The 27,794-nt window shown below is 37.2% G+C and overlaps 2 protein-coding genes across 4 annotated transcripts in view; both read right to left on the reverse strand.

Annotated features, from left to right (window-relative positions):
- LOC141432872 (protein turtle homolog A-like) overlaps positions 1-10,577 on the reverse strand; it is a 414,047-nt gene extending 403,470 nt beyond the window's left edge. For 2 of the 3 annotated variants that reach the window (XM_074094681.1, XM_074094682.1), the window contains exon 1: positions 10,480-10,577. The gene's annotated coding sequence lies outside the window, so the exon portion shown is untranslated. Of the gene's footprint in view, positions 1-10,462 lie in introns of all 3 variants that reach the window. The other variant, XM_074094680.1, reaches the window with a different exon arrangement.
- The window catches only part of LOC141432896 (SCP2 sterol-binding domain-containing protein 1-like), a 532,736-nt gene that overhangs the window by 168,338 nt on the left and 336,604 nt on the right, over positions 1-27,794 (reverse strand). The gene's annotated exons all lie outside the window — the stretch shown is intronic.

Genomic DNA, 27,794 nt, shown 5'->3' on the forward strand with positions numbered 1-27,794 from the left:
AAAGCACCCGCGCTACCGGCACTTCCGGCAATGTGAAAAGAAAACAATTATTCACTTTCACAGAGACACACAAATACAACAAAATTTAAAAATAAGAATAAACAACATAAACAAAAGAAAAAAAATTAAAATACATACACGATTTTGCGTGCACCCCCGCAAAAGTGAAACGGCTGCTGACTCAGCATTATGCTGATGCGATAGACGCCTGCAGCGCTGATTTTCTGTCAGAACCGTCTGTGACTCGGAATGATACATAAATGCGTATTTTATTTTATGTGCATATTTTATTTTATAATAATGTAATACACTGGCTGAATCGTTATGCCAGAGTAATCTTTGTTTGACTGATGTCATATTGACATTCCAAATACCTGCCAATGAAATCATAGCGAAATTGATTATGAAAAGGTTCCATCTTGGTGCAATTCAGTTTCCTTGACGAAATTAAAACCTAATGTAAGCTAAACTTAGGATTACATAATGCCATCTCTGTTTATTCGGAAATAATAAACAGAGACGGCATCTCAGATATCCGTCACATAAAATGTTTGAATGTGTGTTGAAACAGGCTCTAAAACTACAAGGTAAAAACGTTGTCGATATTTCCTACAACAGCCATCGACTCCAAAAACTTGGCTGAATTAATCATTCTTAACTGCTATCTTAATCATAAACATTCTCAATGACAAATTTTATCTAAATCGGTTCAGACGTTATTATATGATAGAGTAACAAATCTAGGGGTACGACAGTGCCCCCGCCAAGTTGAGTTCGAGTGGTTTCAGAGCCGTTGGTTGTGACCAACGGATAGGCAGACACCATAGGTTATTCTATTAGGATTCCGTTATCTTCTCTTGAGGTACGGAACTCTTCGGGGTTAAGTAGGTAAGACAATATAGATTAACTCAATAGTCTAGAAAATTGTCTCATTTTATAACCTCCAAGTTTTATCCATTTAAAAGGTTCTCAAAGTTTACGATGTCACCCCGGAGCGAGTAAGTTTCATTTTGTCTTAACAATTTTTTCAATTTTAGTTGTTGGGTTCACTGTTTTTTTTTAACGATACTTAAAATAAGATCAAGCTGAAATGCCTACTTTTCTTACGTCGTACATAAAAACGCGCAAAATTACTGATCTAATCTCAGTGGTAGAAATTTTGGGATTTTATTCCGATCCCTTGTGAAAAAACATTACCGTTACTTAGAGTCGGGTAAAAAGTAGCTTATGTATAAGCAGCGAAACATTCAGCTGACGTATCAAATTTCATCCAAATCCGTCCAACCGTTTTAGCGTACACACACACACACACACATTTGTATTATTTTTCATTAGTCATACATTTGTATAGTACTTTGTAAAAAGACGTGCTTGTATTATGGTGCAAAAGATATACCTTACTCTAAGACAGACAGACGGATATATAGTGATAGTAATCGCTCTAGGTACGGAACTATCAACTAATATCATTCAATTTTATATAAACCACATTGCAATGTAATTTCTAGAGTTCTGAGAAAAAAATACTCTTAAATATTAAAGTTTGGGAATCTCCTTTCTTCGCTGTGAAAGCTTTGCGTGCCCTCCCGTAATTTATTTAGAGTTGGACCTTATCGCACAATAAACAACTGAATGAATAAGTTGTTTCTGAAGTGAAGTAGCCCTAATTGTTTTTTCTATTCAGTTGAACTGGTCACCTGAATGTAAGCGTTTTAATTTGTAAAGTACTAATTTAATTCCTGAGCCGCAATTGAACTAGATTGAGTAAATGATTGACAACACACATATTATTTATCCTCTGCTTAAAGTGCGTTTGAAAACTGGATATAATGACCAGCATCGTAGGTATCTGTGAAAATATTATTATATTTAGTATCGATCGATTTTGTTACTGTTACAAAAGGGGCCGTGCCTAATTTGCCTATTGATTTTTAGGGTTCCGTACCTCGAAAGGAAAAAACGGAACCCTTATAGGATCACTTAGTTGTCCGTCCGTCCGTCCGTCTGTCAAGACCCTTTTTGTCAGGAACGCGTGGACGTATCAAGCTGAAATTGATATCGAATACTTAAATCTGCGGTCCCTTGAAGCTTTGGAGAATCAAACTTCTAAGTCAACGCAATCAAAAGTTACAGTCATTAAACAATGTGTTTCCATACAAATACCAGTGCACTGAAAACCTATAGGGCACTTCCAGTTGTCCTAGAAACTTAAAATTATGAAAAAGTATGAAGGCTGCTATCAAAACACAATCAACTAGAAAATTCTGAAAATCTTGATTTTTATCTCTGTCTGTAAATATTAATGACCAATTTAATCTGACCCCACACTGCTTACATTTTGCTTAAGAGTACGGCTCTGCATAGGTAAACTGGATGTGTTAAATCACTCGGAAAAATCGAGAAATATCTTCAAGACACGATTCCCGTTTACATACCTATTAATGTGCACGGAACCCTCGGTGCGCGAGTACGACTCGCACTTGCCCGGTTTTTTTTATAAATAAAAAGTGTTTTTATTTTCCCCTCAGAGAAGTACAACCATTCAGCAATAATAGGTACATCAAAACAAACCTTTGTCAGAGACTGGAGCAGGTACGAACTCTGTTCCTACGTTCGGCGAAAGAACGAACTTTGAAGAAGTATACGAGTACCTATATTTTGTCCGATGCACTTTTATATAATTTGCTATTAGTAAAAAACTTTCAAAATATGGGCTGGTCACTTAATAATAATAATAGATTTATTTTTTGACCAACTTGGATCAAATTGTTAGTATTTAATTTAATTACATGTCATATACTTTTACTAAAGACAATGAAGAGTATGGATAGAGGCCTGTAATACAGGCCCTCGACAAAATACGGTTGCGTTATATAATCCTATCCTCTTGGGAATTTCTTAATTCAACGACTAGAACTAATGGTTTTCTTGTGCAAAGCCGTGGGTAAGAGCTTAGTATTAAATAAACGTCTATAAACAACAGAAAAGCTTGTAAAATTCCACGCAAACTGGGCAATAACTACAATGACAGAATATTGCAATAAATTCAAACTAACAATCAACTGTTTTGCTTCAAAAAGATGAGCGTTGTACTATGAAAATTGCAATAAATAATTTCCACTTCTGCCTCGATGGTTGCAGTTTTCTGCAAGACTTATTTTCTTTCTTTATCACTCGTTCGACTTGTAACGTACTTACTCGTAGATATTCATATCTGAGATATGGGTGCATAGGAGAAATTCATGTCTGTACTCCTGTCCAGTGGTAGTGTAGGGGTATGGCACGCAGCACGGAATGCTGAGGACCTGGGTTCGATTCCCAGCACTGGTTTTTTTTCTGTTTTTTGTGCATCCATGTCTTAGTTTGTATTTACGATATGGTTTTACGGGATTACTGTAAAAGTAACAAATTTGGAGTTGAAATAAAAAATATAAAAAGACTCAAAATAACCAATCATCATCGTAGATATTCGTCTATAATTTGAATAACTGGCCTTTACCTTTTTTATGGAATAGGGGTGGACCCTGCAACAGCAGAAGAGTCACAATGCGCTGCCGGCTTTTTAGGTAGGTACGCTCTTTCCTTGAAGGTTTGAAGGCCTGTGTGATTTCACTCGGTTTGAACATTAGATGGCATCTAAATACACTAATATTTATAAATATATTTCCCTCGGTCACGAGATAGCTTTTCTTTTAAGTTTTCTTACACTTCGCAAAAAGTTTAACAGTTACTTGATAAATTATGAAATTGGAGCTTTATTATGACATTGATAAAATTAGTAATCACATCATTAAATTGTTAAATAATTAATTACAATAGGTATTAAGTTAGAATTAGATAATTATTTTTATTTTACAAATCACAATATTACGTTAAATTCAATTAGACACATACGTCTACGCGTTGATGTAGAATTCTTATCAGACAGACAGAAAGACAGTGAAGTAATCCTAGAACAATTCCTTTTTTGTAGTAAAGTACTCTAAAACGACATATAATTGACTAAACATTTAAAAATCGACCTCCAAAAGTTTAAATCCCAAAGCTTATGTAGCTGAAAGCTGGAAGATAAAGAAAAGTCACAGCGATAGATCTTGAGGTGGATACAGCTTGAACATCCGAGATTTATGAGGTGAAATATAACCGGGAAGAAGCCGAATAAGTCAAGGTGCATTTTCACTCGATCTAAAACGTAGGTATCTTGTCATATTTTTAAGCTTCAGTACCTGAAATAAGGGGAGCGTCAAAGTTCGCATACTCATCGCTAGTCATACCGTAATTTTTGTCCGAATCATCGTTTGTCATAAAAAAAACCACTGAAACCTTAAATTTTTCTGAAAATTTTAAATGGCCATCCTATAAAAAACTATAGGTATATACCATTTTAAACAATCATTGGATTAAAAAAAAAGAGTTATGACAAACGATCATTCTGACAAACGATCATTCTACAAACATTACATTCGGGCTTTCGATAAGTATGCGAGCCGATTATGGACCCCCTCTGAGTTTATCAAAAATCAAGTTCGAAATTACTTTTGTAATTTACCAGTTTTGCGGTAAAGATGTTAAGTTTTGCGGTGAAAGAAAAAATCGTGAGAGCATTGTGTTGCCTAGCTAGCTTGGGACTATAGGTCAATAAAATTAGTGTCAAGTGTCCCATGATGTTTATTTTTTATTTTTTTTTTATTTAGCTGCACAAAGCTATAAAGAAATTCAAAGCTGTGTATGAAGCTCTCAATCATCAATTAAGATTGTTTTTTTGGAATCTTTTTGTATTTTTATATCAATTCCAAATTTTTACTTTTACGACAGTTTCTCGATGAGGGCTGCGGTATAGATGTCGCTAGCGTCACTGCTTAAGTGGCTAAATAAGAAACAAACAAGCTGAGATATGTGGTGCATAGGGGAAATTCGTGTCTGTACCGTTGTCCAGCAGTGGTGTAGCGGTGTAGCACACGGCACGGAATGCCGAGGACCTGGGTTCGATTCCCAGTGCTGGTCTTATTTTTCTGGTTTTTCTGTGCATCTATATTTCAGTTTGTATTTTCTCTCAATCCTCATTGGGCCGCATGGGAACTACAACCCAAGCGTTACTTATATGTTCGTTTATTAATTTCATCATCATCATCATCATATCTGCTATAGGACAGCCACTGTTAAACATAAGCCTCCCTCATAACCTCCCCCTCAAACCGAGGTTAAATATTGTTTATTTAGACTCAACTGCCATTACCCGCGTCTCCATCCGTGTATAATTCGGTAATCACTATCCCGTGGGAACTATGCAATTTTCCGGGATAAAAAGTATTCTATGTCCTTCCCAGGGACTCATACTATCTGTATAGGTACAGTAGGGGACAGACGGTCCACAATTCCAATAAAGACCTGATTTAAATAATAAGCACGCGCGTCGGTTGAATTTCACATATATTGTAAATCAACTGCCTTCATTGGCGGCTCGCATACAAGTATCTCGAATTCCATTGCGCCCGTTCGCTGTTATAATATTCAAAAATAGAAATAGGTTGCCAGTTCTAAGTGAACGAGCACCAAGGAGTTTTACATAGTACAGCACCGAATTTCATTTAAATCGGTTCAGCGGTTACAAGCAAACAAACAGACTTACAAACTTTAGCATTTATAACATATAAGCGGGGATAATTTCGTTTGTAATGTCTGGAACTTAGAACCTTGTAGTACATACTAATTCAGTGTTGTCGGTAGTAAATCAAAATAGTTCGTAATCCTACTAGACTCGAAGAAAAAAGTAATTCCAGGCGCGAAGACTAAAGATTAGGAATTTGTTAGAATAAGTAGAAGTCGTTAGCTTCTTTGACTAGTTTCGAGTTAACGAGTTTTTTAACAAAAAGCTCAGAAACGTAGCTGCGTTATTTTTAGAGACCTATGTAGTGGTGACTAGCGGTTTACTAATGTTTTAGCTAAAATTATTTAGCAAATTATTAACTCCCAAACTATTTATCCCATATTTTTATTTAGGCGAAATTTAATTTCCCAACTCAACATTTCGCACTGATATCATTTCCCAACTAATGATTTGATAAATGATTATTATGCAAATTATTACCTGGGATTTTTTATGGATGTCATTTATGTTTTCGTCAAATGCGTTGATTGGCATTCCTTAATTTAGCAAGCAAACAAGCAAGCAAGCCAATGTTTTTTTCCGTTCTGTTACAAAAAAAAACTAACCTATCCAAGTTGCTTTTGCCTAGTCTCGTCTTGCTCGCTCGCTTCGCTCGCTTACCGCCACATATTATATATCATGACTGATATACCTACCTTATGTATAAAAATTGGCCAAATGTTATTTGACTATTTGTTATTTGCCTTAGCCAATCATTTGCTACATAATTGTTTGCCACATAAAAGTGTGATGAAGTAAAACTTTGCAATATAAAAATGTTGCCAATTAAGATAAATGCGAAGCAAAGTTATGCCAAGGATTGGTTTGCCAAATGAAACTTCGGCGAAAGGTTGGTTGCTAAGTAAAATTTGGCGAAACATATTTCGCCGAAAAGGCAGTACACCAAAAAAATTAAGTACTTTGTTTTTTGGATCCGATCCGACATAGTAATTTTGCAAGCTTCTATTTTCAGGCAACCCCAGAGCACTTAAGAGTCCCCAGTACGCTCGCGTTTCTATACAAACGTAGTTTTGTTCTAATTTATAAGCAGCACTACAGATCAAAACACAACTTTGCAACTATAATGGGAGCATGCTTATAATTAGATTTGGTTAAAATAAAATGTAACAGAAAAAAACAATAACGAATTTCCATTTCTCATACCAAAAATTAAAAATGTGATTTTATTTTGTTACATTGAATATGAACGAAAACTAATTATACGCATCAAAATACCTGCTCCCATTATAGACGCTAAGTTTAATTTTGTTTCAGTGGTTGTTTGTAAATTAGAACGAAACTACTTTTGTATAATTTTTTTTTTGTGGCGAGCGTACTGGCGACTCTTAAAAATTTCACACAAAACTGCGATGGAATTGCTGCGATACGATTTCGTGCTGCAAAGCGTTGGTTCAGGTTAGGGTTGTAACGGAAGAACTTCGCCTCCGCCTCCGTTACTGCGGAAGTTCCGCAAAAAATCGCATCTTTGCCTCCGCCTCCGCAACTTTTTTTGCGGAGTTTTAACGGAGGTTTATTTCTGATTTAAGTTTGAACAAACGCTTTAAATGGTACAATTGAAGTAAAAACTATCCTAACCTAAACTAACACAGTATATACATCATTTCATTATCTCGGCGCGCAACGGGAACGCGGTCGGGGTGGGGGCGAGCGTATGTCAAATAACACACGACAGGAATCAACCAGCAAGGCTACTACGAAACTCGCAACTTGAAGTTCGTATCATACAGTCCATCTCGCTCTCGTATTAAATAGTATAGGTGTCAGAGGGACTTCGAGTTTCGAGTTTTCTCGGTAGCCCTACTGTCTCGTTGCTTGGACGTACGAAATTGTAATGTATATGTTTGATTGAAACGCGACTTTTTTAAGTGATTTTGTACAAAGTAATTGTTTATTTAAGTCGCATGCACGCTGACGCTGAAAACAAGTGAGATTTGGCAGTTTTTTTAGAAAGTTTAGAGATTTTTGAGTTGAATAAAGCATAAACTACTATTTTTTCCACATCCACTTTCACCTCTGCATCCGCCTCCGTTAACCTCCACATCCGCGGAGGCGAAACTCGTCGCTACCGCATCCGCCTCCGCCTCCGCTAACAAGGCCTCCGTTACAACCCTAGTTCAGGTGACCATACTTAAAATGTTTATCATAGGAATGCGCGATGCGCGAATTTTTTACACGCTATAAGTACAAGTCTACAAGCTAACAATTAACGTCATAGTTCGGCACATTCATTAAATATCCGCTAATGTGACTGCCAATCTGTTTGCACGACACAATGCACGACGATTGCATGAACGTCAAATTAATTTTCAACTGGCAATTCAATTTATTTCATTGAATGAATTCTGGATAACTAGTGACTGCATTGAATTTAGGATTTCAGTCGATATATCGAAAGTAAAAACTGAAATATAGATGCATAGAAAAACCAGAAAAATAAGACCAGCACTGGGAATCGAACCCAGGTCCTCGGCATTCCGTGCCACGTGCTATACCACTACACCACCACTGGACAGTGATACAGACACGAATTTCTCCTATGCACCACATATCTCAGCACATGAGAAACAAAAAAACATTTCATGTCAAACGAACATTTCGTTTCATGGTTTCAACCACGTCTAAAGCAAAATAAACTATTTCGTTCCATTTTTGATCTCAGACAATTTACGTTTCACAACTATTCACAAATCAACAGCGAGACATATAAACCGTTTCATCACAGAACCATTCTGACCCAAATTGTCCCGGTCCAACTGAACCCTACACTGTCAGTAGCAGAAACAAAGGGAGACAAAGTTCCAACCGGCCCACGCCACCCCCTACCCTTTAAGGGGTTGCCATAAACGGTCCTGTTATTGTAAAAAGTTTTAGAAGCTGATACGTTAGTAGATATATTTTAATAGGACCACTGAATAGGACCCTCTTTCCATCGAATATTGTTGGTTGATTTAAGGGTTACTTTTTACTATGAAAGAAGACATTTATTCCCATTTACAAAGACACACAAATAAAATAAAATTATGAAATTGAGTAGTTTTTATTTTATTTTATTACTTATTTTGCTGACTGTACTTTTTGTTGAACTTTACTTGCATTTTCACCCAAACTACATTTGCATACCAAGTTTTAAGTCGGTGCCATTGGCCGTTGAAGAGTTCCGTCCTGCGGAGACGAACCTGGCAGGACTACCAGGATGTCACTACCAGATTATTGTAACGTTCATCATCAGCCGGAAGACGTCCACTGCTGGACAAAGGCCTCCCCCTTCGAACGCCACAATGAACGACAACTCGCCACTTGCATCCACCGGTTTCCCGCAACTATCACGTCAGTCCACCTGGTGGGAGGCCTGCCAACGCTTCGTCTTCCGGTTCGTGGTCGCCTCGAGGACTTTTCTCCCCCAACGGTTATCTGTTCTTCGAGCGATGTGGCCTGCCCATTGCCAATTCAATTTGCATACATTGCAATATGCATTTGGATTTACACGTTACACATGTACGTGAACCTGACTACGAAGCTTGAGGTCCCGGGTTCGATTCCCGTGTCGGGACAGATATTTGTATGAAAAATACGAATGTTTGTTCTCGGGTCTTGGGTGTTTAATATGTATTTAAGTATGTGTCTATTTATATAATTATATTTATCCGTTGCTTAGTACCCATAACACAAGCTTTGCTAAGCTTACTTTGGGACTAGGTCAATTGGTGTGAATTGTCCCGTGATATTTACATTTATTTATATATTTATGTATGCAGAATGTCAGTTCAATCGGTAACCGGGAAGTGTATCAAATTTAATTTGCAAGATTTGATGACAACATCGGGACAGGTGAAACTTAATAAAAGCTTGTACAAACTTCTAACAACGGAGCCGAAGTAATTATACAACCGAAATACTCTTAATAATGATGGACTAATTTAAAACAATAATTTTATTCGACGTAAAATTTGTTAAATTGTTTTTCAACGTTTGATTGATTACCAAAACAAATGAATGCTCCGGTATCTAATAGCTTCCTTGATCGTCGTTCAATGAAAATTGCACCTTAAAACGATTGTTATAAATCCATTATTGCTTGCGTTTCAGAACTAGGGATCCAGCAGGTATAATTAATAATAATTAGCTGTATATTTATCGTTTATAATTTATTCCATAGTTAGAGGTTAACTGAAAGAGATTCCTATTAGAAACAAGTTCACTTTTGTATATCTCTTTTCCCTCTGTAAACCTATAATTTTGTGTGTTTTATAATACAATAAAGATTTATAATTATAATTGTATATTGTGTTTCTAAAGTCTTTATGAGATTGTATTTACATATTACACCAATTGCTATTGTATTTAGTATATACGTAAGTTAATCTCTAAAAGGAGGTAAAAAACTACAAAATTAGCACATAAATGTAGTCGCGGGAAAATTTAGTATAGTCAATATTATGTATCTATTTTTTTTTGTGTAGGTGTTTAGTTGCCTATTAATACTTTACGTATTTTTCTAAATGCTCATATGTATAAATAATTGCAACACCGCTTATTTTTCCCATAGTAAAAGTCACCTACGTATAGAAGAGATCGCTTTGTAATAAGGCCGCCTATAGCTTACTTAACTTAATCTACTATTTTTCTAAATTATTTCTATCTGAAATTCAATAAAGACCCATTGTATATAAGCATGACATATCGAAGGTCAGACTCACAATTTATCCCATATCCCAAATTTCATATGTCGTACGCGACATTTCTTAATATAATAACGCTTTCCCATCTTACGTACTAAACTAATCTATTACTTACTGACTATAAAAACACACCTTTTAATAACACACACACACAGGACACAACACAGCCACCTTTGCACTATCACTATGTTTCGTAGAGGGTCTACGGCGTAGCGTGCGCTACGGGCTACGCGCGGGGCCAGACTGCCGTAGCCCCGCCCCGCGCTCTCCGTTCCGCGCGTAGGCCTTTTGTTTTTAAGACTAGTATTTTTACAGTGAAGTAAAACATCTTGAAGAAACCTGCACTGAAAGAAATAGTGTGTGTGAAGTTCCCAATCTGCACTGGGCCCGCGTGGGAGCTACAGCCCAAGCTCTTATTCTGAGAGAAAGCCTGTGCTGTATCGAAAATACAAACTGAGACATGGATGCACAGAAAAACCAGAAAAAGAGACCAGCGCTGGGAATCGAACCCAGGTCCTCAGCAATCCGTGCTGCATATTTTGAACCTGAATGTGACTATACTTTGTTTGGATAGGTATTTAACTAAATGTAAACAAACTTCAGCTGCCAGATTTGGTATCGGTACATTCAAGGATTTTAAACATTTTACATAGCTATCATTGTAATACAAACTAGACTAGTGTGTTTCAATAGAGAAAATGTAAATGTTTAGATATTTTAATGGGGGAATGTCAAAATATAAGACACCAATTAACGTTGTTTTGTTTACATTTAGTTAAAAACATATCCAAACCAAGTATACATTAAAATTTGGGTTATTTTTCTTGCTCGTAGTGTCTACTCTTGTTTCCGAAATCCTGACAATCGCTCAAATGTTAACTGGAAGAGATCCCTTTAAGAGATAAGTTCACCTTTGTACATCTTATTATCCTGTTTTTTTGTTAATTTTATGTACAATAAAGAGTTTTACAATACAATACTAACCTAATATGGATTTTACTATCTGAAATAAACGATTTTATTATTAATTGATTCCGTAATCAACAAATGGACTCATAATCACGCACGTTTAAAAATATGTCATCAACAACAGAGTAGTTATAGGTACTTAATTGAACTGGGTTCCCGGAAAATATTTTTCCCAAATTATTTATTTTCCCAACTGTTACCTATGTATATGGACAACATCATCATCCCAGCCTATTTTACGTACCACTGCTGGGCACAGGCCTCCTCTTAAAATGAGAGGGCTTGGGCCGTAGTTCCCACGCGGGCCAAGTGTGGATTGGGAACTTCACACATACCATTGAATTACTTCACAGGTGTGTGCAGGTTTCCTCACGATGTTTTCCTTCACCGTAAATCTCATCATCATCATCATGTCAGCCTCCCCCAAGGCTCTCCACTCAGACCGGTCTTGTGCTTTCCGCATCCACCGCAATCCCGCGATCTTAACCAGGTCGTCGCTCCATCTTGTTGGAGGCCTACCGACAGCCAGTCACCCGGTCCGCGTACGCTACTCGAGAACCTTCTGACCCCACCGGCCATCAGTTCTGCGAGGAATGTGCCCCGCCCACTGCCACTTCAGTTTCGCAATTCTTCGGGCTATGTCGGTAACCTTAGTTCTACTGCGGATATCATCATTTCTGATTCTATCCCGCAGAGAAACCCCGAGTATAGACCTCTCCATAGCCCTCTGAGTGACTTTGAGCCTCATCTTTGAGGCTCATCGTATTAGCGCACACGTCTCAGATCCGTATGTCGTTACTAACCTAACCTGATATCTAAACTAATTGATTGTTGATTTTGCACGTCCTCTCTAGCTCCTCTTTAGTAAAAGCCCATCCCAACACATGAACAACAACACTTTTTACAACTAAAACTAAATAGCAAACTAACTATTAAGGCATCAGGTAGCTTTCAACACTTTAAATTCAGTAATATGATATCCCGGCACATCCTCCTTGCTACAGTGCTGATACCTTTACTCCATCAACCAACAAAAATTCGACTTCTAGCTAAGTTTTCACTACATTGCGCGTAGTACACGTAGCTTTTAAAATACGTTCACTACGTAGCCTGCAATGGATGTGATCCAGGATTGACTGCAGATACTGTTTGTAGTGTGTGTTACGGGGGAATATTAATTTTACGCGGCGTTCCGTTGACCCTTTTGGGGTACGGGAAGCTTTTTAGGGCCACGTGGTATTAACATGTCCATAAATGGGGGAGATTAACGGTCGGTTGAACCCTTGGGGGGGAGCGTGTTTGTTTGTTTGTCTTTGACAAAGCCAGGTATCAAGAATCGAGTGAAGAGACACGAAAGGCTAACTGAAATAAGTTTCTGTGAAAACGTATTTTGTTATGCAAGGTTTTTGTGCTGACTGTACTTGAATTATCGTCGAAACGTCATAACGTATACCAAATATCGAGTCAGTTCGATTCCAGTGAAGTTTGTCAATTTCGACTCTTTAGGTTCGATTACCAGAAACACAAACACCGGGACAGGTAAGACTAAATAAAAACTTGTAAATAAAAATAATCCATACTTCTTATACTTATTAATATTATAAGATAGATAGATAAAAAACTTTATTTCCACAACACATTCACGGCTTAGTAAATAACAAACAATTGTAAAGCCTAAAAATTATCATGATGATTGATGACTGAAAAAAAACGCCGCCAAAAAAGACAACTAAAAAGTAAATAATAATTATGCACTACCTAGCTGTTGCCCGCGACTTCATCTGCGAAGAATTCGTTTATCCCAATCCCGCGGGGACTATGCTGATTTCCCGCAAAATTAGCCTAAGTTAATTTAGTATAAGTGCCTAGTAATATTTTTTTTATCTAAGCGTCGTCGGTGTCGGGGGACCGCTAAGGTTAACAGGAAACTAAAGTAAATATGTTGTTTTTTTTAATATTATGCGAGAAGCCGTGGTGGCCTAGTGGTTTGGCCTATCGCCTCTCAAGCAGAGGGTCGTGGGTTCGAACCCCGACTCGCACCTCTGAGTTTTTCGAAATTCATGTGCGGAATTACATTTGAAATTTACCACGAGCTTTGCGGTGAAGGAAAACATCGTGAAGAAACCTGCACAAACCTGCGAAGCGATTCAATGGTGCGTGCGAAGTTCCCAATCTACACTGGGCCCGCGTGGGAACTATGGCCCAAGCCCTCTTGTTCTGAGAGGAGGCCTGTGCCCAGCAGTGGGACGTATATATGCTGGGATGATGAATACGATGACACCCGAATTGTCGATCAATTATGGTTTTCTAATATTTTGGCGAAAAACATTTGGCAACTTGATTCATTCCGCAACTTTTCATTTCGCAACTGTTTAATATTTCTGAAACTGTAAATATTTCAGGACTTTTATAAAACTAACCTAACGTACACAGGGTTCTACACGATGATCCTGCAATAAATCCTGAAATATTCACAGTTTTAGAGTTTGCGAAATGAAAAGTTGCGAAATGAAACACGTTGTCAAGCGTTAGTTGCGAAATGAACGGATACCATCAATTATTGTATAAAATGAGTGACATTTTTTGACGAATAAATGATTTCTATTTTCATTTCATATCCATTAATATGGAATTTTATTATTTTGTGTCAAATGTCAAAACGGCTGTATGATTGCTGAAGTAATTGAGAGAGTACTTTAAATACGATGGAAAAAACCATAATGCCCTAAGCACTATATCAACATCTGTACTATATCCTATTACTTCACACTACTGTAGCCTAGTATTATCCAAAGTTGTAAATTAAACTTTAAAGTTAAAGAACACAGTTTGACAGTCCGTAAAACCTTAACAGTAGGTCAGCCCTTCACACTGATTACTCCAGCGCGGCCGGCCTAAGTTTCTCAAACTTTAGATAACCCAGGCCAGTGCTCAAACTTGTGGTAACGTATTAGTTAGGGGCTAACAGTATTTCAGCGAAGTTTGTAATTCTAACAACTTGGAAATGGAGAACTGCTAGTTTTAATTGAAGCAAATTTGACTTGACGGCGGGAATGTTAGGTTATTTTACTGTTGCGTTTACCGCTGTGAGACAAAATACAAATTTAGAACCAAAAACGTCGCAGGTGTAAATTAAGTAACTGAAAACCTGAAATTAGTTTGTTCTGAGTCGAGAGAAGAATCGATTCTATAATAATTTAAGTCTTTAGGCGAATATTCACCGTTTATGCAGCATGTTTTTTTGTCATTAGTGCCTTCGCAGGTGTTATTGAAAGAGGTAATGCCCAGGATTATTTTTAGGGTTCCGGAGCCAAAATGTCAAAAACGGAACCCTTATAGTTTCGCCATGTCTGTCTGTCTGTCTGTCCATCTGTCTGTCTGTCCGTCCGTCCGCGGCTTTGCTCAGGGACTATCAATGCTAGAAAGCTGTAATTTTACACGGATATATATGTGAACTATGCCGACAAAATGGCAAATTTAAAAATTCGAAAAAAAATTTTTTTAGGGTACCTCCCATAGACAAAAAGTGGGGGTGATTTTTTTTTCTCATCCAACCCTATAGTGTGGGGTATCGTTGGATAATAGGTCTTTTAAAACCATTAGGGGTTTGCTAAGACGATTTTTCGATTCAGTGCTTTGTTTGCGAAATATTCAACTTTAAAGTGCAAATTTTCATTAAAAATCGAGCGTCCCCACCCTCTCCCTCTAAAATCTAAACCGGTGGGTGGAAAAATTAAAAAAAAATCAGGATGGTACTAAGTATATCAAACTTACGAGAAAAACTATAACGGCTAAGTTTGTTTGAGAATTATTAGTAGTTTAAGAGTAAATAGCAGCCTAAGGTATAAAATACACCTAAACTTGGAAGATTCCGTATAAAATACGAAATCCTTAGAAAAATATTACTTAATTTTTTCGTAATGGCTACGGATCCCTATTTTGGGCGTGTCCGAGACGCTCTTGGCCGGTTTTTAAATGTAAGATAATACCGATGAATTCAGCTTGATTAAAATTCTCGTGACTTGTCTTCCCGTTGTATTAATAAACGTAGAACGCTAATGACGTTTTGACCGCGCGTTCAAAACGCTCGTGTATTCGCCCCTTTGCATACGAGTAGTCCTACGAGCGTTTCAACCGCTACCAATTTCCTGCCGCTTATTACTGAAGAAATTCATCCCATCATCCCAGCCTATATACGTCCCATTGCTGGGCACAGGCCTCCTCTCAGAACAAGAGGGCTTGGGCCATAGTTCCCACGCGGGCCCAGTGCGGATTGGGAACTTCACACGCACCATTGAATTGCTTCGCAGGTTTGTGCAGGTTTCCTCACGATGTTTTCCTTCACCGCATAGCTCGTGGTAAATTTCAAATGTAATTCCGCACATGAATTTCGAAAAACTCAGAGGTGCGAGCCGGGGTTTGAACCCACGACCCTCTGTTTGAGAGGCGATAGGTCAAACCACTAGGCCACCACGAAAGAAGAAATTAGTCAGGTATAATGTTTTTTTTTTATAAAACGATATGGTGTGTATGCGGTACAATTAATTCATTCAAATTTCTTGCTTATGGTCTCTCATTGCTTCAATATAGGCGACAGGTAGCTGATAGCGGTTGAAACGCTCGTACAGTATACTGCGTTTTTTAAGCGCACCGTCCACGCGCGTTTTAGGAACGCGCATTGGAAGCGTCGAGTGCCTTGAGATGAGAGTTTAAGTACACCAAATAATACGTTGTAGAGACGTCAGCTTCGTAACTGAGCTAGAAGACTAAGTGGACCGACAATATCGCGAAAGTTGCGGGCAATCGGTGGATACAGGCGGCAAGGTTTTTTTTTATTCGACTGGTTGGCAAACGAGCAAGTGGGTCTCCTGATGGTAAGAGATCACCACCGCCCATAAACATCTGCAATACCCCTAGTATTGCAGATACGTTGCCATCCTAAAGGCCTTAGATGGGATACCTCAAGTGCCAGTAATTTCACCGGCTGTCTTACTCTCCACGCCGAAACAACAGTGCAAGCACTGCTGCTTCACGGCATGATTAGCGAGCAAGATGGTGGTAGCAATCCGGGCGGACCTTGCACAAGGTCCTACCACCTGCAAAAAAGAAAAGAAGAAGTTGAAGTTGTCATTCATTGTGGCGTTCTGAAGGGTCCTTGTTCATAAGTGGAACTTTTCTAGGTGATGATGAAGATCGTGATTATGTACAGTCGAACAATCTATCCGGCTCGCACCTCTGAGTTTTTCGAAATTCATGTGCCGAATTACATTTGAAATTTACCACGAGCTTTGCGGTGAAGGAAAACATCGTGAAGAAACCTGCACAAACCTGCGAAGCAATTCAATGGTGCGTGTGAAGTTCCCAATCCGCACTGGGCCCGCGTGGGAACTATGGCCCAAGCTCTCTTGTTCTGAGAGGAGGCCTGTGCCCAGCAGTGGGACGTATATAGGCTGGGATGATGCACAATCTATATCAGCTACCAGGGTAGAACCTTTGTGCTACTAATGTCATATTAATATCCCATACATCTGCCAAAGAAATCATAGCGAAATTGATTATGGAAAGGTTCCACACCCTGGTGCGTAATTCAGTTTCCTCGACTTGGTAGGTACAGTAACCATTTTTAGTAAGATAAAAGCTTCCAAGAATATTGCTTCTTTGATAAGAAAACACTGTAAATAAAATAATTTAATAGGTAAACGTGGACTGGGAAATTTCCAAGGAATATATTTTTTGCCCAGAAATTCGTCTTCTTTTTTGTTATTTTCAATACTTTTGTAGAGGTTAAAACTGACTTTTTCCTTCTCAATTTATTATTATTTTTATTCATTATTTGACGACCGGATGGCGCAGTGGTTAGAGAGCTTGACTACGAAGCTTGAGGTCCTGGGTTTGATCCCCGGTCGGGGCAGATAGTTGTATAAATAATACGAGTGTTTGATCTCGAGTCTTGGGCGTTTAATTTGTAATTAAGTATATATTTATCTATATATGCATGTTTATCCGTTGCCTAGTAGGTACCCATAGTACAAACTTTGTTTAGTTTGGGACTAGGTCAATTGGTGTCAAGTGTCCCATGATATTTATTTATTTATTTATGTATGGTCAGGCAAGGTAAGGAATATCATAAGTCTTTGACGTTAGTTCTGATATCTGTTTGACAGTTGCGTCATGTTTAGGATTAGTTTGTAACTAAACTAGTGACCCGCCCCGGCTTCGCACGGGTGCAAATTTCAGACAAAAGTTCTTTATATTAAATATAATGCCCCGGATAACTCACGTCTTAAATCGAGTTTAGCTCGACATGTTTCGGGCTAATCCGTAGCCCTTCGTCTATTATGAGTATATTTAATATGAGTGAGTCTCACGGTAGTTTCATGTTCAAAAAAGTTCTTTAATCAAAGGCACTTCACATTTTTCCGCTCCATTCCCAAAAATTACACCCGCGTAATATATGTATGTATATGTGTATGTGTAGTAGTATATGTATCATATACAGACGAGGAAACTGAGTTACATACATGATGATGATTATGACATATTTAACGAACTTCCCACGCCTCACAAAGTTATACAACTATGCGATTAAAAAGTCGTCAATTGCCACCATCAACGCCCTCTCAACCTTTAAAACTCCCATTCACAATCGGATGAGAAACGAACAATACCGTTTTTACGAACGCCAGACACGCAACAGAACTAAATCGTAAAAATCACTATTACTCGTACATCGATATGATATCGTTACATCGTTATGTTCGTGAATGGCATCGTTACTATCTTACATGCAAGCACTCGATTAACTACGCAATAATTTGAAGAGGAGCTCTGTTTGTACATCTGTCTCGTTTTTGCGTGGAGGTCCTAGTTCTGCTGTTTACGGCTGTGGGGAAAGTTACAAGCGTGAGCGGATTTTTTGAGGTTTTTATTTTGAACAAAACAAAATATAACCTCTACTTTAGCCTCCTGACGCCCAAGTCAGATTTTTGATTTATAAACATCAAACTTCATGTCATTTATGATGGAGTTTGATGTTCAAATTACAATAAGTCCTTTATTTATTTATTTATTTATTTTCGGAGAACCAACAGCTTTAATTTACAGAGTAAACTTATTTTATAGCATCAATAAAGCTAATTATAGGATCTCACAAGAAGACACAAATTTAAAACAAGTAAAACTTACCTACGCGCAAAATCGCAAACATGCACCACGCAAACATGGATAAAAACAGGATATCAAAAACTCATTCACCAAACAACAAAGATTAAATGAATTAAGCAGTAGTAGCTACATATTACGGTACCTATGCTCCATCAAACCACCTCTCCGCCAATCGCCGCCTCACCGTATAGAGATTGCAATTGAATATATCAATATCTAGCTCCTCCGCCACATCGTTCAGACTACGACAAGCTCAACTCAAAAAACTATTTTTCCTGTATTTGCTCGCACCAAACTTAAGTGAAATGGGTGATGGTATATTTATAAAGGACTCTGGGCTTCAGGAGGTTAGACAACGTCAAATAAACAAAACAAAAAAAGTTCTTAAATAAAAAGGTATAAATAGTTTAGATATATATCAATATACCGTAACATAGCATGGCATCGAGCATGAGCATGATGAGCTGTGTTGGGTTAAATAACAATAATTGGGCTAAAATTCCTTTTGATGCCTAAACGATGTTATAATTTAGCGTAAAGCTTATGGTAAATTGCAAGTATAATATCTCACATAAATTCCGAAATTTAAGAATAACATTGACGTTATATATAAGAGAGACACCAAATAAACTAAATTTTTAACTTAATTTCTGCCAAATATGTGTAAATCAAGAACAATTTAAAATCAAGTTAATATTATCTACGTCTTGTTTTTTTTTTTACCACGCATAATAAATTAATCTTGATTATCTTTTTATTAACTCGTTGAAATGGCGACGGGCAGGCCATATAGCACGGAGAACAGATAGCCGTTGAAGTCGAAAAGTTCTCGTTGGATGCAGGCCACTTCGAACCGAAGCAATAGAAGAGGCGATAATGGCGACCCACGGCTGATAATGACGATCTTTTAATAAGTATATACAGTCCACTAATTTCTTTAAGTTGAAGAAAATCTTATCTTACCAATATCTTATCATATCTTACTTCAAAGTCAAAGTCAAAGATTTATTTGTTCAAAAGCAGGTTACATGGTTAACAGGTGTTATGCCAACATTTGAAAGTTCACCACTTTTCTTACACGGCGTACAAATATTATTTTCATCTACATAGGTACCTGCTGTTTTTTTTTTAAATTATCGTTTACATTACTTACTTCTTACGCAAAAGTTTGTATGGATGGATGTTTGTTACTCTTTTGCGCAAAAATTCTGAACATATTTGCAAGGAATTTGCATACAGGTAATATAAACTATGCAGACATACAGGCTACTTTTTATTCCGAAATAATGTATGGTTACTGGGATCAAAAAGTTTTAAACTACATTACTAATTCTGCGCGAGCGAAGTCACGGGCAGAAGCTAGTCAAAAATAAATGTCCTGTCCGCTTTTTTCTCATAGCTCGCGCCGGCGCGGCAAGCTGCGTGTCGCGCGTGCGCCTCGCGTCCGTCCCGGGAAACAAAAACCCTGCGTATTACCAAGTTTTTTTCCTCTAGTTAATTACACCCAAAGCAAAGTTCGAAGTTATTTCCTAAAATAACAAGGTGCCGTACAAACACGCTTTGTGGGCTTACCGGCGATCTGTTTGTTCTTTTTTTGAGGGTAAAATTGTTTTTTTTTAACGACAGAACGTTACTTTCTGTTTCATGGGAGCCATCGACGTTGGAAACACGAACATTCTCGAGAACCATCTCCTTCCTCGAGTCCTTCCCTTCGGTCCAGTGGCGACCACAAACCGGAAGGCGAAGCGTTGGCAAGCCTCCCACTAGGTGGACTGACGACATCGTGAGAGTTGCGGAAAACCGGTGGATGCAAGTACTCCAAATAGCGAATCTACTGTGTTAAAAATGCTGTTGTGTTAAATACTTGTAATGTATAAATATCATTTAATAATATTGTAAAATCTAATTTAAAATAAGTTTTTGTCAAAAAATTCATTTTTAATACAAGCTTTTTATAACTGACTGTAATATTTGTTGACTGTACTTGTATTGTCACCCAAACTACATTTGCATACCAAATTTCAGGTCAATGCCATTAACCGTTGAAGAGTTCCGTCCTGTGGAGACGATCCTAGGCGCACTACCAGATTATTGTATTGTCACGCAACGTACTAAGTGTACCAAATTTCAAGTCAATCTAACTACTGAAAGTTGGTCGAATTTAACTTACAAGATTTGATTACAGACAGACAGACAGCGGGACAGGTGAAACTAAATAAAAAATTGTAAAAATAGGTACTTTGTCGAGTTTCTTGCCGGATTTTTCTCAACAGAGGTTTCCGAATCGGTGGTAGATTTTTATTTACATTCATAAGTGCTTTTTATAGCCAAAATTGAATAAAAATATTTTGGCTTTGAGTAGGTACGCTAGCAACCGCGCCATGTTACCCCCAACTTACCCCTCCAATAATACACGTTCTTCCATATGCATATGCTAGTCAGTGCCATGCCCAGTAAAAACGCATTCAAATCGGTCCATCCGTTTAAGAGCTACGGTGCCACAGACAGATACACATAGCGGTCAAAGTTATAAAACCGCTCTTTTTGCGTCGGGCGTTAAAAACAACGCTCTGTATTCCAAATACGAACTCTGGACACTAGCACTGCGATTTGAAGGAATGGGGAAATCACCACGCCATTTTCCAAGCAAAGTCCTCATGACGGTTGACTGCAGACCCTGAACTGACGACCACGATCACTGTCAAAATAGGGATGTTGACACCACCAATCAATTGACGTACTTTTTATGAGCTGTCAAAACACAAATTCTCCCATAGAGTTTGAATGGAAATAGCACGGAAATAGCAACTTATGACGTCACTTGTTCGCACACTCAATCAACTAACTATTTATTTGTTTTAAAGCAACAAAAAATCTAATTTTGCAGTTAATCAGTTTCAGTTTATTTATTCAAAAACAATTTACATTGTGTATGAACAGAACATTTAAAGTACATCATTAAAAGAAAACATTACAAATAAATAATTATGTCATGTATCCTCCTGCGGCCCACCATACAACAAAATATGACATCGAAATTTAAAACTTAATGTCTCATTAAGTAGTTGTCACAAGTTGTATTTATTTTTTTGTAAATTTGAATGATACAGAGAAAAAGACACTTTATTCCTTAATCGAAAATTAGTCTGGTTTTAGGGCTAAAATAAAGCATTTTTTTACTGGAGTCGTGTCTTCGAATTATTTTTTAATAGTGTCAACACTGTCAACATCCTTATTCTAACGACCTAAAAGATAAAATAATGAATATTATACGAACAAAAACATCATAACATGTAGGTAAGGTAGGGCTAAACTTTTCCATCTAGACACTAGGTAGAAACGTATTAAAGAATTTCCATACAAATTGTTGGGGCCGGGCAACGGGTTGGTTAGTTTTGGGTACAGATAAAAAATGTAATTTAAACTTTAGGTGTTTTATTTGTGAAATAAATTGGTAAGAAAAGTTAGTTACCAGAAAGTCTATTTAGGATGGTTTTGTAGCAAACTGAGAAGACCTTTATTTCTGAATATGTATGTTCCCAATCCGCACTGGGCCTGCGTGGGAACTACACGGTCCAAGGCCTCTTATTTTGAAAATTATCTTTTTTTTGAAAAATTGTCTTTTTGAATGTATGTAAACCATAAACCATTTTTCGTAAAAAAAAACAAATTAAAATCGTTTACGTACAGTCACCAGCACCAATATCTGACACAACAAAGCAGTAGGACGTGTCAATTATTTTTCAACGCTCCGCTGTGGCAGATAATAATGCAGGTGACTGTAGGTACAATCAGCAGCAGAAGTAGATGAGCAATTATCTAAACACTGTCTTATTAGCAGTAGAGTCGTGTCTAGATAATTTTGAGCACAGTACCGCTCATCTACTTTTGGTGTGACTGTACATAATCACAGATGAATAAGTATTTCTGTCAGTGAACCTATGAGTGCATGAGAGGAGCATTCAGTTAAGGAGATCCCATGCCTCAATGACCTTCGATCTGAATTCCTTAGATTAATAATGTTTTTTGTAGCTTATTATATTAACAACACCTTAAGGGATAAGTTCGCCTTTGTACATCTTATTATCCAGTGTTCTGTTATTTTCATGTGTTTTTATGTACAATTAAGAGTTTTACAATACAATACAATACAACAACGGCTTTAAGCAATATAGTATACCAAGTACTAAGTTCATTATCATCGATATTTGGCATCAAAGTTGAACAATTTTAGGGCAAAAACCTGGTTTTCTGGCCATAGCTTTTGTGTTAATTAGTTTCAAATGAAAACCCTCGACACGTTTTTAGAGACGTCAAAGATGAACCCAAATATAAAACAGATTTCGTATATGTTAGATCTTTCACGTCAATAGGTATATGAAATAAGTGTTTTTTAGGACAATGTTTAATAAAATCATACAAAATTAAGTATCCATTTTGTTCAAAATCCGGTAGACAAAAACGGAGATAAAAAATTAGAGAACCGATAACCGTTTGACTTATAATTCTATCTGTAGTGCAAAAGTAGGAGATACTATTCAAAACTTGTCAAAAAACGATGAAAACCTCGGGTAGGCCCTTAAGGCCGACAAAGAGTGAGTATAAAAGCCAAGAGTGGAAGCTACAATACCGTTATCGTCCATTACCATCTCAGCCTGCATACGTCCCACTCTGTCCTCTCAGAAGCTAGCTCTTATAGCACAACCAATGAGAGAAGTCAGAATTTATTTTTATATACGTATATCTATGCCAGTAACCAACTAAAATGACCCCACACTGCGTACAATTTTCTTAGAAGAGGAGCTCTGCTAGCAGTGGATATTAATATATAGGTACCTACAAATTTGTAAGAACCCCTCTCAGTGTGTGAGTCTTTTTGTTATAAAGATACCTTTAATCGTTGAATCATACCAAAACATAACAAGCTTCTTTATCAAATGAAAACATTGAATAATGAATAACATTATACCTATATCACAAAGATGGGAAAAAATGCAGTTATTTTTTTAACAATATTGCTCTTAGATCTCCCCGGTATATTAAAACAAAACATTTTGTGTAAACATATTTTTCATGCAGCTGCATTTTCCACAAACATAAGGTCTGATGTCTCTATAAAAGAACCATTGAATTTGTCAAAGACAACACCAGTCGTAGCCCTACGCCGTCTCCATCTAGGATTGTAAAAGAGAAAGAGACAGTATGTCAGTTATTCAAGAAATGCAATCTATTTATAAGGGTTTGACTATCTATGAATATTCAGTGTTAGAAGAGCCTATTTCTTAAGCAAAATGTACGCAGAGCTCGTTAATTTTAGACGTTTACTGACATGTACAGTTTGTACAGCCACACATGAAAATAATATTTTGACTTTCCTCATTAGATATATCGTATACAAAATTATAAATTTTTAGGACAACCGGAAGTATGTACCCATAGGTTTTATTTCCCCGTAATTTGTATGGAAGTACATTTTTAAATAACTGTGTCTTTTCATTGCGTTGACTTAGAAATTTGATTTTTTTGAGCAGCAGCAGATCTGAGTATTTGATAGTAATTCTAGCTGATACTTCACGCGTTCCTATGAAAAAGTGTCTTGAACTTAACAGACAGTCAGACGAACAACAAAGTGATTCATATGAGTTTCGTTTTTCTTTTGAGGTCTTTTTTTTTAATTTAAGAGCTACGCTCTTGTCGGTGGAGCAATCGCCACTGCGCACGTTCTACGGCCAGCTGTTTGACTTCCTGATATGACACAATACCCAGTTTCTCCTTCACCTGGTCAAAATAGGTCAATCTTGGTCTTCTTCTGCCTCGTTTTCCTTCTAGAGGGTTTAGAAGTACGGAACCTAAAAACAACATAGGATTCATAACAATTTTATAAGGTATTTGCAGTCTAATAGCGCCAATTAGATTAGCTTTCCGAGTCACTAATTTTGACTAAGTTAAAATTTAAGACAATTCGCATAAATAAATAAATAAAATGATCCGCAATTAATGTAAAGTAGTTTTCTAAAGCCAATTGCTATTAACATTATTAGAGATCTGTGATCAGAACCTGAGTTTTAACCTACGGAGACGATACGTGGACCTTGACTGCGGGGCTACTCGTAATCCACAAATTCAAGGTCGCTCAGCGAGCTATGGAGAGAGCAATACTAGGGGTTTCTTTGAAGGATAAAATCCGAAATCACATTATCACAAAGAACGAAAGTCTCCGACGTTGCTCAAAATTAGTTCGCTGAAGTGGCATTGGGCTGGCGACGTCTGTCGCAGGGCCGATGAACGGTGGAGCAGACGAGTCCTCGAATGGAGACCACGGACGGGGAAACGTAGTGTAGGGCGTCTTGAGGCACGGTGGACGGGCGACCTTAAGAGGGTCGCTGGCGGCGGATGGATGCGAGGGGCTGAAAACAATATTGTAGCGCTCCATAAAAGAGGCCTATGTCCAGCAATGGACTGTTGTAGGCTGATGATGATGATGATGATTTGATAATAGATAGATAAAAACTTTTTCCTCTTCATCAGGCCTGAAAATTCTACGCCACTACGATTCAGATTGTTTTATTTAAATTAAGTTGTCACGGCACAGCCGCAAAAGACGCCGACTCAGCATAAACAAATTTGGAATAAGTAAACAATTTTTTATCTTTCTTTTTAAAAATTTTTTCCTCTTCTTCAGCCTTCTGTACGTCTGTACTACCGTCGGTTGCCTTTTGAATTTTTAACGAACACCCCTCACCCTAAATTGAAAAAAAACTGCTTCTCGCAAATTCCGTCACTGACTGGACGAGATTTGTTATTTTCTTGTTTCGTCAAAGTTTTTCGGCCCCATTCTTGCCCGCGGTGACTTAAGTTTAAACATGCAAATTACTACTTTGATAAATTACGTAGGTCGTGTAATTGAAAGGTGGAAGACGGAAATGCGGAGATTAGATTTGTTGGGTTTCGTTTAGTTTTTGTACAGTCTGTTCGCTGTCAGAAGATAACAGCCAATTGCGAGTCGGACTCGCAGACCCAGGGTTCCGTACAAATGTTTGGTATTAAATGGTATTTATGAATATGCAGTGTTAGCAGAGCCACTTTCCTGAGCAAAATGTATTCAATGTGGGGTATTTTAGATTGTTACTGTCACAGATAGGCAGAAATTAAAAAGTAAAAAAATACTTAATCAGACTTATCGTAAGCAAAAAATAATTTATGATTGTATTTCTTAATATCTCAGAATAAGTTTTTGTTTAATGTTCTTTTGAAATACTTGTTTCTTTTGCATACTGAGCTTTTTGTTAATATATTTAGTTTTAAGTCGAGGCCATTAACTATTGAAGAGTTTCACTATAAGATTACGGTATTGTCAACAGACTTACATGACAAATGTTAAATGCAGTACAATTTAATTACAGAAAGGAATTATCTAAGCAGAAAGGGATCAAAAATGTTTTCAAAATTTGACACCACAACTAACATAATGAACGCTGGAAGCAGAATAAAAGTTTGCAATAAAATATTGTAGAAGAATTGTATTTCAGAAAAACAAGATTAGGTCTCTTCAACCGCTGTCCTTGACGTGAATCAAACAACGGTTGCTCGGCAATGTGACACCCCTTTTATAGTTGCTAGGAAAAATCTCGCCAGCGCGATTCAGGGTGACAAAATTTTCCGTACAGCGACATCTATCGGCATATAACTAAACAAAGATACATATTACTGCTATATACAAGGTCTGTGTTTTAATTGTGCTGTCAGACTTTACTTCCTTTTGATCGTGTGAATGAATTCAGATTAACGGTCCTTGCTAAGTTTTTAGGGTTCCGTGCCCAAACGGTAAAAACGGGACCCTATTTCTAAGACTTCACTGTCCGTCTATCTATCTGTCACCAGACTGTATCTCGTAAACCGTAATACCGTTTTCACACATGATGTATTTTTGTTGCCGCTATAATAACAATTTAAGGGGTCTCCTATACAACGAACGTGATATTTTTGCCGTTTTTTGCTCGAAGTTAATAACGGCAACAGGTAGACGCTTGACAGATTCACAAAATATTTAGTTGTATATTCACTTTAAAAATAAATAATTAAATAAAAACAAAATAAATATTTAAGGGTTAATGTCTATGTTGTATAAATGATGTAGGCGACGAATGAGTCCGACTCGCACTTGGCCTTTTTTAACCTTTGCATTTATAATTCCAGGTTAATGCCTCCGCAAAGAACCACTCATCTTTTTGCCATAATTTAATTTGAATTCTAATTTGCATTGCATCACTGTATAAAATCTTTGTTCAAACTCCCACACGAGCCAGAGTTAAAACGACAAATGAATTCGTTTAGCAATTCTATCAGTTCATATCAGAGAGAACTTAATGACTGGAGTTGCCTTTAGCTTATCCCTGCAGTTTTCCGGACGTTTTTTGTGACGCTGGTGATTTGTACATATCAAAAATGTAGGATTATTATAATATAATATTGTACATAAAGAGAGAAGATATTTGATTGTTTTTTTTTCTTGTGTAATCTAATATCTTAATAGAAACAACTTGATTGAGTGTTTAATTGTTTGTTTGTAATGATTAAACTTTAAATTACTAAAAATATTTTTAAGCCGCAGCATCAGTTAATACAACTGTACTTCGACTGGGCATTCATATTTGTATAGCCATAGCTTCAAACATAATGTATACATCGACCTTAAGGCTAGTGGCATAAAGGTGTATAAATATTTTTGACGTTTAAATAACGTACATATATTTATGTCCTTGACTGTACCATCCTACTAATGCAAAAACAATGCTAAAGTTTATGTGCATGCACTTGTGCATGCATGTGTGTATTTGCTACTCCTTCACGCTGAAATGGCTAGATGAATTTGGACGAAACTTGGTATCTCGATAGCTGGACATTTGGAATAGCAAATAGAATACTTTTGACCCGACTGCCTTAAGGAGGGTTATTTACTCAATATTCCCACGGGGTTTATTAAAAATCTTAAAATCTTGATCACTAAGTCTAGAAATAACCTTTTTCACGGTTTTTTTTTAACAAATAAATAAATATCACTGAACAATTCACATCAATTGACCTAGTCCCAAAGTAAGCTTAGCAAAGCTTGTGTTATAAGTACTAAGCGACGGATAAATTTCATTATATAGATATAGATACATACATTAATACATATTAAACACCCAAGACCCGAGAACAAACATTCGTATTTTTCATACAAATATCTGCCTGACACGGGAATCGAACCCGGAACCTCAAGCTTCGTAGTCAGGTTCTCTAACCACTAGGCCATCTGGTCGTCTAATTATGTT

Source organism: Choristoneura fumiferana, chromosome 11, assembly GCF_025370935.1.
Source record: "Choristoneura fumiferana chromosome 11, NRCan_CFum_1, whole genome shotgun sequence".
Classification (NCBI taxonomy): Eukaryota; Metazoa; Arthropoda; class Insecta; order Lepidoptera; family Tortricidae; genus Choristoneura; species Choristoneura fumiferana.